The sequence below is a fragment of the Mirounga angustirostris genome, unplaced genomic scaffold (assembly GCF_029215605.1).
Source record: "Mirounga angustirostris isolate CCGP_5_RB_7025 unplaced genomic scaffold, mMirAng1.0.hap1 SCAF_16, whole genome shotgun sequence".
Lineage (NCBI taxonomy): Eukaryota > Metazoa > Chordata > Mammalia > Carnivora > Phocidae > Mirounga > Mirounga angustirostris.
In genome coordinates this window covers 53,674,920-53,688,231 of record NW_026991724.1, presented here as the reverse complement: position 1 = coordinate 53,688,231, position 13,312 = coordinate 53,674,920, and the positions used below count along the sequence as shown (strand labels likewise).

Genomic DNA, 13,312 nt, shown 5'->3' with positions numbered 1-13,312 from the left:
ACCGCGCCCCCTCCAGGCAGTCCCTACTGCCTTTCTTCACCAGACCTCTTTTTACACATCTGCAAAATGGGCCCACAGATCTCCTTTACTCATTCCATTCATTCATTCAATAATTATCGAATAAGCCTGGCTGGGTCAGGCACCATTCAAGGCATTGGCCATACAGCCAAGAAGAAGCGAGCATCAGATCCCTGCCTAGAGAAGGCGTTTGCGTTCCTTCCAGCCCAGTGCTGTCCCGTATGGAAGCCACTGCCACATCCAGCTACTGGGCTTTTGAAACGGAGAATCCAAACTGAGATGGGGTCTAAGTACAAGACACACACCAGATTTCAAAGACTTGGTACAACAAAAAACTCAGTATTTTTTATATTTGATGATTGATACATTGCAATGATAGTTATTTTGAATACACTGGGTTAAATAATATATATCATTAACTTTAACAATACTTGTTCCTTTTGAGTTTTTTCCATTTTTAACATGGCAAGTACAACATTTTAAATTACACGTTTGGCTTGCATTGTATTCTTTTTTTTTTTTTAAGATTTTATTTATTTATTTGACAGAGAGACAGCGAGAGAGGGAACACAAGCAGGGGGAGTGGGAGAGGGAGAAGCAGGCTTCCCGCTGAGCAGGGAGCCCGATGCGGGGCTGGATCCCAGGACCCTGAGATCATGACCTAAGCCGAAGGCAGACGCTTAACGACTGAGCCACCCAGGCTCCCCTTGCATTATATTCTTATTGGGTAGTGATGCTCTAATCCCAGGAGACAGATAAAAAGATAAATAAGTAAATTATATAGTATGTTAAATGTGATAAATGCCAAGGAGAAAAAGAAAGCAGGGAACAGGGGATGTTAGGATTGAGGGGTACTGCAGTTTTAATTGGGATGGCCAGGGAAGGCCTCTCTGATGTGGTATTTGAATAAAGACCTGAGGAAGATGAAGGGAGTGAGCCATGGGAATGTTGAGAGGTAAAGCATTCCAGGCTGGGAGAAGAGCCAGTGCAAAGGCCCTGAGGCAGGAGTGTGCCTGTGTGTCTGTGGCATTGTGAGAAGCCAGTGTGGCTAGAGCCAAGTAAACAAGGGGGAGATAAGGTAGGTGAAGTAAGATCGGGGACCAAGAGGGCCAGACTGAGTCATGATGAGGGCCTCAGCCTCTTAGATGTGAGCCCTAGGAAGGCATCAATCTGATCTCTGTCACTCAGGTTCCTCAACCACCTCCGGCCTACCCCGCAACTGCAGAACAATCTCATGCCTTAGTTATCAGTTCCTTCCTTCCCTGCAACCCGGCTTCCTTTTCTTTATGATGGGGAGAGCAGCCCCATTCATTTGCTCCTGCATTCACTCAACATTCCGTGAGGCTGTTCAGATGCCGGGCTCTGCCTGGAGTAAGTCTGGGGACCCCGAGATGCTACAGATGGGGCCCCACCTTGAGGAGCTCCTGGTCTGGGGTGATCCAGCTCTAGTCTCAGCCGGCCACAACCCAGTGTGACCTGTGCGCTATAATGGAGACACTGGGTGAGCCAGAATGTGCTAGACCCCTCCCCGCCCTCAAAGGGCCCACAAACCAGCAGTGAACAGCCCACAGCAATTTCAGGGCAGTCTAAGCACCAGTCAGGAAAAATGCCCTCCCTGTCCTTGCCTGGGCCCTGTTCCCGAAGAAGTCTGCCTCTATTCTCTCCCTCCACCTCAAACATCCGCACCAGTCACAGGAATACCTGAATAGTTGTCTGCCCCACCTCAATGTTTCTGCCTCTGCCCTCCAGGCCCCCCACCTCCAACACACCCGTGGAGAAGTCCCTCCAAACACCCAGCTCCTCTTGAGGCATCCCCATATCTGGTCCCATCAGGCTCTTGGCTTTCTCTCAGAGCCTCTCCCACCTGGAAACTCGGCTCCAGACCACACATCCCACTTCCACCCAGACCCCTTACACAGGCCCCAGCACCAGCAGCCCTTGGTGCTCTCAGGTCTCAAACGGATGGTTCCTGCCCTCAAGCAGCAGGGTGTTGCCCCCCTCACACACTCCCCAGGCTCCCAATTGCCAAGGCTAACCCCCGGCCTCCAATGTGGCCCTGATCCACCCAGAGCTGAGCCCCATCCCTGGGACTTTGCCCCTACCCTCACCCTACCCCACCCCACCCACTTCCCCCTCCAGCCTGTGGCCTTTGACCAGGAAAGGTTTGGGAGTTTTTGCAATCATCCAGTCCTACGCTTCCCCTGCCTAGAGCCAGGAGTCTGGGCCGCCAGTCCCTTCTCCCTTGGACCCATGAGCCCGGGGGCCCCCTCACCTCACGGCAGCCGGGCTAGAGGTGAGGATGATGGGACATCCAAACCCTGAGGACTGACATCAGCCCTGATGGGGAGGGCCGGCAGGCCTTGGCTCCAAATGGCTGAGCCCCTCCGGCAGCCCCACCCTCCTTAGCCGGCAGGAACACCTCTGCCGGGGCTCATTACTGTCACCAGGGCAGGTGCTTTCACCTGCCCTGGGAGGGGCAGAGACTGCTGGGCTGGAAAAGGAAAAGGAGCCAGGGATCCGCCCCTGAGGCAGGGGCCGGGCCCTTGGCATCCAGCCCGCTGACCTCAGCCTAGTGCTAGTATTCAAGAGTCCTTTCGGTAGCCAGACCCGGAAATCTGGGCCCCCAGCCCCTCCCCCCTCAGACCCAGGGGTCAAGGCCCCCAGCCCCTCCTCCCTCAGACCCAGGGGTCCAGGCCCCCAACCCCCTCCTCCCTCAGACCCAGGAGTCAAGGCCCCCGGCCCCTCCTCCCTCAGACCCAGGAATCCGGCCCCCCAGCCCCTCCTTCCTCAAGACCGGGAGTCCGGGCCCCCAGACCCAGTGTCCTGGGCCCAGTGCCTTTGTCCCTCAAGACCTAGAAGTCCAGGCTCCCAGTGCTGTCCTCACTCAGACCTGGGATTCCTGGCCCCCAACTCTCCTCCTCAGATCCAGGAATCCGAGCGCCCAACCCCCATTTCCCCGAGACCCAAGAGCCCTGTGGCCGCCCCCTCAACTCGCGAATCCTCGGGGCTACCTGGGGCCGCCGGCCGGTGCGGGAATCGGGAAGATGGGGAGGGGGCACGGGAATCCCCGGGCCGATTGAGCTCTCAGGTGCGACTACCTCCGCGGTCCAGCGCGGGGCGGGGCCACGTCGCGTCACCCGGAGGGAGCCCGGCTCTGATGTCACCCAGCACCTGCCCGGCTCGGGGAAGGGGGCGGGTCCTGGAGCTGCAAGGCCCTTCACTGGGGGATGGGGGGAAGCGGAGATGAGTCTGTTGCCAGGTGGGTCACAGCGGCGGCAGCGGCAGCACCAGGGGCCCCTCCTCCTCCCGGCAGGCAAAAATCAAGGACCCGCGCGGCTGAGAGGGCTGAGGACTCCGGGGTTCGAATCCCGCTCAAGCTTTCTGGGCCTCAGCTTCCCTCTGCGTGAATTGCGGCCAAAGAAATGAGTAAGATAATGTGGGAGAAAAGGCTCCCAGCCCAAGCTTAAACAAGCAGTGCCTCACGACATCATTTGATCTTTCTGAGCCTCAGTTTCCCCAATCCCGGAAATGGGACAACACATTCCACAGAGAGTACTAGGAGTACCAAAGAAGACCACAAAGTGTTATTCTGGCCTCCGGAGCTTCAGTCTTCTCATGGGTGGAATGAGGACTAAGTAGTGGTAAGCGCACCTACTCTGTGCCGACGTTTTTCTACTCTTAGAACAGCTGAGTTTTAATTCATAGAATGATCTTAAAAACCAATGTGAGGGGCACCTGGGTGGCTCAGCTGTTAGGTATCTGCCTTCAGCTCAGGTCATGTCCCAGGGTCCTGGAGTCAAACGCCAGGTCTGGCTCCCTGCTGAACGGAGAGCTTGCTTCTCCTTCTCCCTCTGCTGCTCCCCCTGCTTCTGCTCTCTGTCTGTCTCTCTCTCTCTGTCAAAAAAAAAAACAACAATATGATAGGGACAATCAGCATCTCCGTTCGTCCAACGGGGAAAGTGAGGCACGGAGAGCGGAAGTAATGCGCTGAAGGTCACACGGTCAGTAAGAGGGAGAGCTGGGATTCAAGCTCACACCGTTTTCTGTCATTCTAAAGAGGAATTTGGGGTACTGGGTACTTAAAGGGATCAATTTCCTCTTCCTCGTTGTTTAACTCTCTCGAACCTGCTTCCCCATCTACACCATAGGACCACAGCCTTCTTTAGGGGACTACTGTGAGATTAAAAAGGTTAAGGGACCCAGCACACAGTTGATCTCCAAAGTGTTATTCGCAACCCTGTCTCCCTGCAGTCACTGCCTCTGTCCAGCCTCAGTTTTCCCCTCCCTGTAAAATGGGTACAATATAACCCACCTCGAGTTAATATAATTATTTAGCTGTAAAAATAAAAGCGCCAGAGTACATCATTAGTGCTCAAATATGTCTTTCCCTACCCTTTTGTCTCTGCCAGTCGTGACCCCTGGTCTGCGATTTTTACACGTGAGAACAGAGACACCTTATCTGGAGGCGGAGGACTGAAGGCGATGACTCAGGTATTAAAGCGTCCAAGGTCCCAAAGCGAGCCTCAGTTTCCCCGTCTGTGGAATAGGCCCGGGGTCTCCAGCGAAGACCCCGATCCGGCCTTACACACAGTAAGAAATCGAGTGGGGCGGGGGGGGGGGGGGGGGACGTAGACGCCCGCCCCGCCCCCCCGCCGCCGTCCCGCTGCGCGCCCAAGGTGAGTGGCCGCGTCACCGCTTCTCCCCCGCCGCCCGCGCCGGCCTTCGGGGCCCCTATCCGAAGCCCCTAGGCTCCAGCCTCCCCGGGCCCAGTCCCGCTACGCCGCCTCCGGCGGGCAGCGGGCCCCGAGCACTCACCGGCTTCCAGGGCCGTCCCGAGGCTTCGGCCTGGGGAGAAAGAGGGGCGGGCCCGCCAGGAGCGCCCCGCCCACACGAGCGCGGCAGGGGCCAATCGGCGCCCGCTGCGACAAGCTACGGCCCCGCCCGTGGGGGACGCGCCCGCCAATCAGGAGGACCGGCTGGCGGACCGGGCCAATCAGAAGTTGTCGGAGTGTGCCAGCCGTGGGAAAAGAACGGCGCCGGAGTGCGGAGCCAGGCGGCGCGGTCGTGGGCAGGACCCCAGGCCTGACGGGCAGGGGAGGCGACCAATGGCGAGCTGTGGGGGGCGGCCGGGGGCCGGAGGCCCAAGGGACACGGGTGAATGCTCCGCTTTGTGCACGCGGCATGAATGGGAGCCTTTGTGAGGGCCGGCGTGGGGGGGCGGCTGGAGGCCGGAATGCCTGGGTCCCCCGGGAGCCGGCGGGCAGGAGAGACAGGAGAGAGAATTCACTTTTGTCGAACGCCGACCGCGTACCAGGCACTCTCCCAGGCTCTCACCCACCACGGAGGTGTGGGCGATACCGTCAGTAATAATAATGATCATTTATTGAGTGCCCAGTGTATGCCAGAAGCTGTGCTAAGCGCTTTACCTGTATGATCTCATTTAATCCTTACAACTACCCCTTGGAATTAAGATCTTCATCTTCCAGATGAGGTAAACCCAAGCTTAGAAAGAGGGTGTTAATTGTCGAAAGGCATGGAGCTGGCAGGTGGCAGAGCAAGGGCTCAGATCCCACCAAATCTGACTTCAGAACTTATGCTCTTAACCACCATGATACATCCAAACGATAGTTAATGCTTCCCAATTTACAGATGGGAAAACTGAGGCTCAGGGAGAGGCAGATGACTTCCCAAGGTCACAAAGCAAAGGCCCCACTGAACCCTGAGGTGGAGCCCACCTCTGAAACTAGCCTGTTGCTGGAAAGCCCCGAACCATTGGTTTCTGAGCTGTGTCCCCACTTTACAGGTGTGCACTGAAGCTCCAGAAGGAGTGAGGAGCTGGGGTGGCGGCAGGGGGCTGCTTGTGAATCAAGCTCCAGCCAGCCTGCCAGCCTGGCTCTGCTGCTCAACAGCTGTGTGGGCTTGGGCCAGTTGCTGGCCTTTTTGGAAGCTCCATTGATTTCTGCATCTGTAAAATGGGGATGATAGTCTCCCTGCCTCCACTCTCCCCCCCCACACACACACAGAGTCTATACTGCTAGTGGGATCCTGTCAAACTCTATTGAGACTGTACCCCTCTTCTGCTCAGAAACTTGTGCTTCATGGCTCCATCTCAGTAAAAGCCGAAGAACTCACTGTGGCCCACAAGGCCCTGCGTGAAATGTCCCCTGGGGCCCTGTCTGATCTCACCTTCTTCTCTGGTCCCTGTCACTCCTTTCCAGCCACCCTGGCCTCTTGGATGTTCCTCAATTCCACAAACACTCCTCCTGCATGCCCTGCCTCGGGGCCTTTGCATTTGCTGTTTCTTCCATCAGGAATCCTCTTCCCCACCCCCACGGTTCTGCATGGATATCTGCCTCTCCTTGTCCTCCAGTGTCAGGTCTCCTCCATTGTCACCTGCCCCGGAAGGCCTGTCCTGACCATTCTGTATAAACCACTTCCCCTCATCACTCTCTCCCCTGATTTTGCTTTGTTTTTCCTCATAGCACTGGAAGTATTTATGTGTTTATCTGTTTATCATCTGTCTCCTCACTAGAATATAAGTCCCAAGAGGGCAAGAATCTTTGTTTTGTTCAGTGCCAGATCCTCAGGGCCTGGAACACAGTAGGCGCTCAATAAGTTTTTGTTGAATCAATAGTAACAAATCCTTGCATTGTGTGAACTAAACGAGTTAATGCATGCGAAGAGCTAGTGTGCAGCTGGCATCAGGAAAAGGCTGAATAAACGATAATTATTATTACAGTTGTTATTCGTTGCCCTACAAACCCTTCTGATAGAACGCAGGAGAGAAACAACAGAGACAGAGAGAAAGTCTACCACAAGGGAAAGAAGCCAGAGAAAGGGAAAGGTTGAGAGGTAAGAGATGGGGATCAAAGACACGGGAGGAGAGAGATGGAGTTGGGGTGGGGCAGACACAGGTGCAAGCGTCCAACTCCCAACGCATTTGCTTGACAATGGCAAAGGCGGTCGTTATGGGCAAGAAGCTTTGAGATTACCGTGGCCACTGCCCCTCTTTGCAGACAGGCAAACTGAGTTCCGGGGAGGAGGGGGGGCCTTTTCTGAGGGCTCCTGAAGTGATTGATAATGCAGCTCCAATGTATGAGGCCTGATTGTGGGCTGGGAACGTGCCCATCATTATCCCAGTGCATCCTCATGCCGGCCCTGTGAGGTTGGCCCTGTCATTACCCCACTTTACAGGCCAGCAACATGCCTAGGGTCTCCCGGCTGCTCCTGGTGGCAGAACTGGGCTTAGGTTGCAGGAGATCAGACCCCTGAGTCTGTGCTGTTAACCAAGACAGAGCTGCGGCCCCTGTTACTCTGGCCAAAGTGTTCTCCATGAAAGCCTCCTGCAGTGAAGACAACAGGAGCTGCTATTGATTGAGTGCCAGCTGTGTGCTGGACATTGTGACTGTTGTATTAACTCACTGGATTCTTTCAACAATTCTATGAGATGGATACTTTTATTATCCCCATTTAACGGATAGAAAACTAAGGCTAAAATAGATGAAATCCCATGTGCCTGAAGGCACCGGGGAAGAGTGTGTGAACTGGGACACAACAGAAATTCAAACAGGAAAGAAGGCTCTGGCACTCGCATTCTAACCATATTCTGCCTGGTAACTGGTGATGTCATCAATACCAGCTAGGGTTAAATCTACCTGGCAACTGGTGATGTCATCATGCCCACCAAGAGTCTAAATTGGAGATGTCATTATTTCTGCTCAATCAATAGGGTAACTGATGACATCACTGGTAATATTGAGCTTCCTTTTGCGGAGGACATTCTATGAGCTGGATGCCTGTGCTAAGCACTTTAATAGTTGGTGATAGATATTTAGCACTTACTGTGTGCCAGGCACAGTGCTAAGCCCTTTATGTATTAAATGTATTAATATATTTGTATTAAATGTAATACTGTATTAAGCTCTAAGTGGTAGGTACTAGTGTCATACCCATTTTACAGATGAGGACACTGAGAGAAGGCAGCCCAAGATTGTACAGCTAGAAAGCATCAGAGCCCAGATTTGAGCCCAGGCCGTCTGGCTCCAGAGCTTGGAATGTGAATCACTCTATGAAACCACCAGACAGTGGCCGGGACCCAGGAAACCAGTTCAGAGCCCTCCATCTGTCCTCAGTCTGTCCAAGTCTGCCACAGGGGTTCATCAGGAGAAAGCCCCAAACCCATTCCCTTGACGGTCAAACCATCTCCACCACGCATCCATCTCTTCACCCCAGCACTGGAATTGTCCCCATTAAGTTGTGAGCCCAGGGCTGTCAGGGGCCAGGTCTGACTCCTCTGTGGGTGTAGCATAAGCTGTAATAGAGAGGGGGCTCAGAAAATGGGGGTGATGGAATATCGGGGTGGTTGTATCAGGGAAAAAGGAAATGGGAATATGGGAGCATTCTGAGTTCCCAGAGGAGGAGAGGGATTTCCGCCAGTTGGCACAGACCTCATTATTCTTGATTCGTAATTACCTTGTTATGCAGAATCCGAGTTATGGGCAGCACAGGTGTGGGATAAAAGCCCTCAGGGAGCTAAGTTCATGGACCAAAGTAAAATGCTGGAGCTGAGAGGGGAGGAGACGGGAGAACCAGGGAGGGGGTTGCTATACGGAAGAGAATCTGGGGGGATTTTTTTTTAAAGATTTTATTCATTTATCTGAGAGAGAGAGTGAGAAACAGCATGAGAGGGGAGAGGGTCAGAGGGAGAAGCAGGCTACCCAATGAGCCGGGAGCCCGATGTGGGACTCGATCCCAGGACCCCGGGATCATGACCCAAGCCGAAGGCAGTCACCCAACCGAGGCACCCAGGTGCCCCAAGGCAGGGGGGATTTTTTTTAAGATTTTATTTTTAAGTGATCTCTACACTCAATGTGGGGCTCGAATTCACAACCCCAAGATCAAAAGTCAGATGCTCTACTGACTTTAACCAGAAAAAAAAATTGGGGGAACAGCTCCCATGCCTGGTGGGGGTAGGTGTTTTACTTCCTTTTTTTTTTTTTTTTAAGATTTTATTTATTTATGTGACACAGAGAGACACAGCGAGAGAGGGAACACAAGTAGGGGGAGTGGGAGAGGGAGAAGGAGAGGGAGAGAGAGTCTCAAGCAGACTCCCCGCTGAGCACGGAGCCTGAGATGGGGCTCGATCTCACAACCCTGAGATCACGACCTGAGCTGAAACCAAGAGTCGCAGTGTCTCCAAATCTTAATAGAGAAAAAGGAAGGGACAAAGAACATGCTAAATGTCACTGTGTGTCCTGACTGTAATCCTGCCTGGGGTATTTTCTCTCTGTGGTAAGGATTTGAATGGTTCCAGTATTTTATTTTTGGTTGCTGCGCTGTTGTTTTCCTGCATGTGACTCAGAGCCAGGCCTGGCTCTGAGACAAGGGCATGCTGGCAGCCTCTCGAGGGTCGCGGATGAATGACGGGTTCAGTTCTGCAACAACAAATATTTATTGAGCGCCTACTACGTGCCAGGCCTGTTCTAAAGCAGGAGCGAGCACACTTTTTTTCTGGAAAGGGCCAGACAGTAAATATTTTCAGATTCGAGGGCCACGTGGTCTCTGCTATAACACTCGCCAGCCCTTGCAGCAGGTAAACAGCCATAGATAACATGTAAATGATGTGTCTGGCTGTGCTTCCCTAAACCTTTGCTTTCACAGGCAGGACGTGGGCAGGTCTGACCTGTGGGCTGTAGTTTCCCTGTTCTGGAAGCTGAAGAGATAATCCCAGCCCTCACAGAACTCAGATCTTAATCTACTCCTACACACAGGTGGAGGGAAACTGCTCACACCTAAGTTAGATCCAGTCCTTCCTTTGCTCAGAGTCCACCCCGGCACCAGTCTCACTCAGTTAAAGCAAAGTCGTCATCAGGGCCCACAGGCCCTACACTGTCTGGCCCCCTTTGTCCCCTCTCTGACATCATCTCCTGCCATCTCTCCACTGCTTCCTCTGCTCCAAACGCACCAGACTCAGCCCTGCCTCAGGGCCTTTGCATATGCCATTCTCTCCACTGGCATGCTCTTCCCCTAGCTAACCATGTGACCCCCTCCTCTCTTTCTTATTACCTTATTACCTTCTCCATGAAGGCTTTTCTGAGCACCTTTTCCCCTGGACTCCTGATACCCCATCACCTGCTCGGCCTTTTCTTTTGCTTTTTCCATTCTTTCTTCCTTCCTTCCTTCCTTCCTCAACATCCTCCAACCTGTCAGTAGTTTGCTTATTACATTCATTATTTATTGTCTGATGCCCCCAACTACAATGTCAGCTCTGTGCTGGTGGGGATTTTTGTCTGTCTTGTCCCCTGCTGTGTTCCCAGTGCCTACAACAGAGCCTGGCAGACAGGAGATGCTCAACACACTCCTGCTGAATAAATGTGTTCTGGTGGTAGACACAGACCGAAAAAGTGAACACACAATTATAGAGCACATTGGCAAATCGGGGTAAGTGCTATGAAGAAAAAGTCGAAGAGGGTACGAGAGGGCAGGGGCTTGGGCTGTTATTTTAAAAAGGGAGTCAGGGAAGGCTTCTTGAGGTAGTGACATTTCGAGAAGGATGATAGGACAGTTGGTACTATGAGTAAATGAATGAATGGATGGGTGTGTAACTGATGGAATAAATGAATAAATGGATGAGCGGATAAATAAATGGGTCAACGAAGAAATGGATGACTGTTTAGATGGAGGGATAAATGAATGAATGGAGTGTATACATGATGAGTAAATAAATAAGTGGGCAGATGGATGGAAGAATCAATTAATGCATAAATAGATCGACAGATGAACGAATGAACAGATGGACAGACAGACGGATAGATAAATGGCCTTTCATGCCCCCGTATCTGTGCACATGCTGTACCTCCTGCTTATTATTCCTTCTCTTCATCTCTCCACTCCAAGAACTCCAGGCCTACTTCCCAAGGCCCAGTCTTTGCTGGGTGTATAAAAGGCTCCTTAGTCAGGGCACCTGGGTGACTCAGTCAGTTGAGCAACCGACTCTTGGTTTCGGCTTAGGTTTTGATCTTGGGGTCATGAGATCGAGCTTCGTGCTCCATGCTCAGCAGGGAGTCTGTTTGAAGATTCTCTCCCTCTGCCCCTCCCCCCAATAAATAAATCTTAAAAAATAATAATAATAAAGGCTCCCTAGTCTCTCTCCATTCCCATCCTATGCCGATCACCATATCCTCTCCGTTGTACTGATGCTCTGATTACACTAGATTGGAACAATCTGTCTGCTGGTACCTTTACACACCAGCAGCCCCTCTAGGGCTGGGCCTGACTCCAAGTCTGTCTGTGTTCCCAGCATACCCAGCACACTGGTACATGGGGTGGGTAGGGTCTCCAGAGATGTGTGCTATGCATGTGGCTGAGGTATAAAGTCTAGAGACAGATGACTCTAACAGCATCACTGTCTGTGGAGGGTGTGCAGATATGAGTGTGGGACTTGTGTGTGTGTGTGTGTTGGGTGTCTCTGAGTGAAGGGCCTGCAAGGAGGTCTGCATCTCTTGCATCTCACCTGGCCCTCAAAATACCCAGAGTCCTGGATCAGGAGACTCCTCCATGGCTGTGTGATCTTGGGCAAGTGCCTTTCCCTCTCTGGGCTTCAGCAAATGGAAGGAATCAGACCAGCCATTTCAAGGCCCTTGTTCAGTGCAGACCTTCTAGGGGTACTTCACCTACTCTTCCTCCTTCGGTTGCTGCCCTGATCACCCTGGTTCGTATCCCTCTCTGACTCCTCTACCAGCTTAGAGAGTTTAGAGGACAAGTCTTGGGTTTGACCAACATCCCTGATAATGTTAGCTCCACAAAGGTCAGGGTCAGACTCGTTGGGTCCCTGGGATCTCCCAACACAGGATCTGGAACACAGGATGCCTCACAGGAAAGTTGTTGACTAAGAAAATGAATGGATGTAGGACTTCTGTCACCTGGTGAGCTCCTACTCATACTTCAAAACCCATCTCAAAAATTCCCTCCTCTGGGAAGACTTCTCTGACGACTCCTGGCTGGCCAGATAATAATTGTTAATATTTTTATGATACTTGTTATATCCTAGTCATCCTAAATGCTTTCTTATACATATATGTTCCATCATTTAACTCCCAACAAGCATCTAGAGTCAGATTCTATTGTTTCTCTCCCTCTTATAAATGAGAGAAATTTCTCTAACAAGCAGAATACAGCCAAAGTGATGGGATGTCACTTTTGTAATGAGGTTATAAAAGACTGGGACCTCTATCTTGCTAGCTGACTCTCTCTAGGTGGTCTTGATAAAGCAAGCTGCCACATTTAAGGCCATGGGGAAAGGAAAGGAGGTTGACCTCTAGCCAACAGCCTACAAGAAGCTGAATCCTGCTGACAACCATGAGAGTGAGCACAGACACTGACCCTTTCCAGCTGAGCCATGAGATGAGACCACGCTCCCAGCAACACTTTGATTATGGCTTTGTGGGAGTCCCTGAAGCAGAGGATCACTACAGCTATTTTTAAAAACCTTATTTTCTTTTCAAGTTAAAGCTACTTTAATTACATAAGACGGGGGGAGAAATATCAAACAATAAGATAACATTTCGCTTGACCGGCATCCTCCATCTCCTTTCCAAACCCCACATACCCCTGATAATATTTGGGGGTCTATTCTTCTTAAAGAACACCTACTATGTAATTTTGTGTTTCCTGACCTACAGAAACTATGAGATCACAAATGTGTGTTAAGTCATGAAGTTTTGTCCGTTGGGGAATCATTTGTTATGCGCAGATGGAGAACCAATATAAGCACAGGGAGGTGAAGAAACTTGTCCCTGATTACATAGCTAGAAAAGGGGCAGAGCTGGGATTTGAACTCAGGCCATCTAACTCAGAAGTTCATGTACTTTACCACACTGCTCTGATGCTTTTTAAGCCCATCACACTCGCAGGAATATTCTAGGCATCTCTAACCTTTACAAATGTCCATGGCACTCTTCTCTGGCCCACCTTATCTGCCTAGAACTCATGTATTCACTACCAGTCAGGGACACGCTTTCCAGGAGCTCCCGCTCTGGGATCCCAGAGCTCTGCCCCTCCCCTGTCCTACTCTGACTCCCCTGGGTCAAGCCCATCTGGGGCTGGCACTGCCTTGCCCTCAAGACTGGGAACTCTGGAAGGCCAGGACTGGATCTGATTTAGCACCTTGTCCCTGCGTTCCCCGACATGGGGCCAGGTGTGGTAGGGTCTGCAGGAAATCGTGGCTTGTTTATGATCAATTTGGTCCTTTACCAAGTATGTATCATCTTTGGAAGAGGGCGCTCATTATAGCTGC

At 51.9% G+C, this 13,312-nt stretch overlaps 1 protein-coding gene across 5 annotated transcripts in view; it reads right to left on the bottom strand.

Moving 5' to 3' along the window:
• MYH14 (myosin heavy chain 14) overlaps window positions 1–4,885 on the bottom strand; it is an 86,621-nt gene extending 81,736 nt beyond the window's left edge. For 2 of the 5 annotated variants that reach the window (XM_054511525.2, XM_054511526.2), the window contains exons 1-2: window positions 4,834–4,885; window positions 3,754–3,912 (exon numbers count right to left, since the gene is read on the bottom strand). The gene's annotated coding sequence lies outside the window, so the exon portion shown is untranslated. Of the gene's footprint in view, window positions 1–3,029; window positions 3,390–3,753; window positions 3,913–4,410; window positions 4,566–4,833 lie in introns of those variants that run through there. The other 3 variants (XM_064581739.1, XM_064581740.1, XM_064581741.1) reach the window with 3 other exon arrangements.
• Between the last annotated feature and the right edge of the window lie 8,427 nt (window positions 4,886–13,312).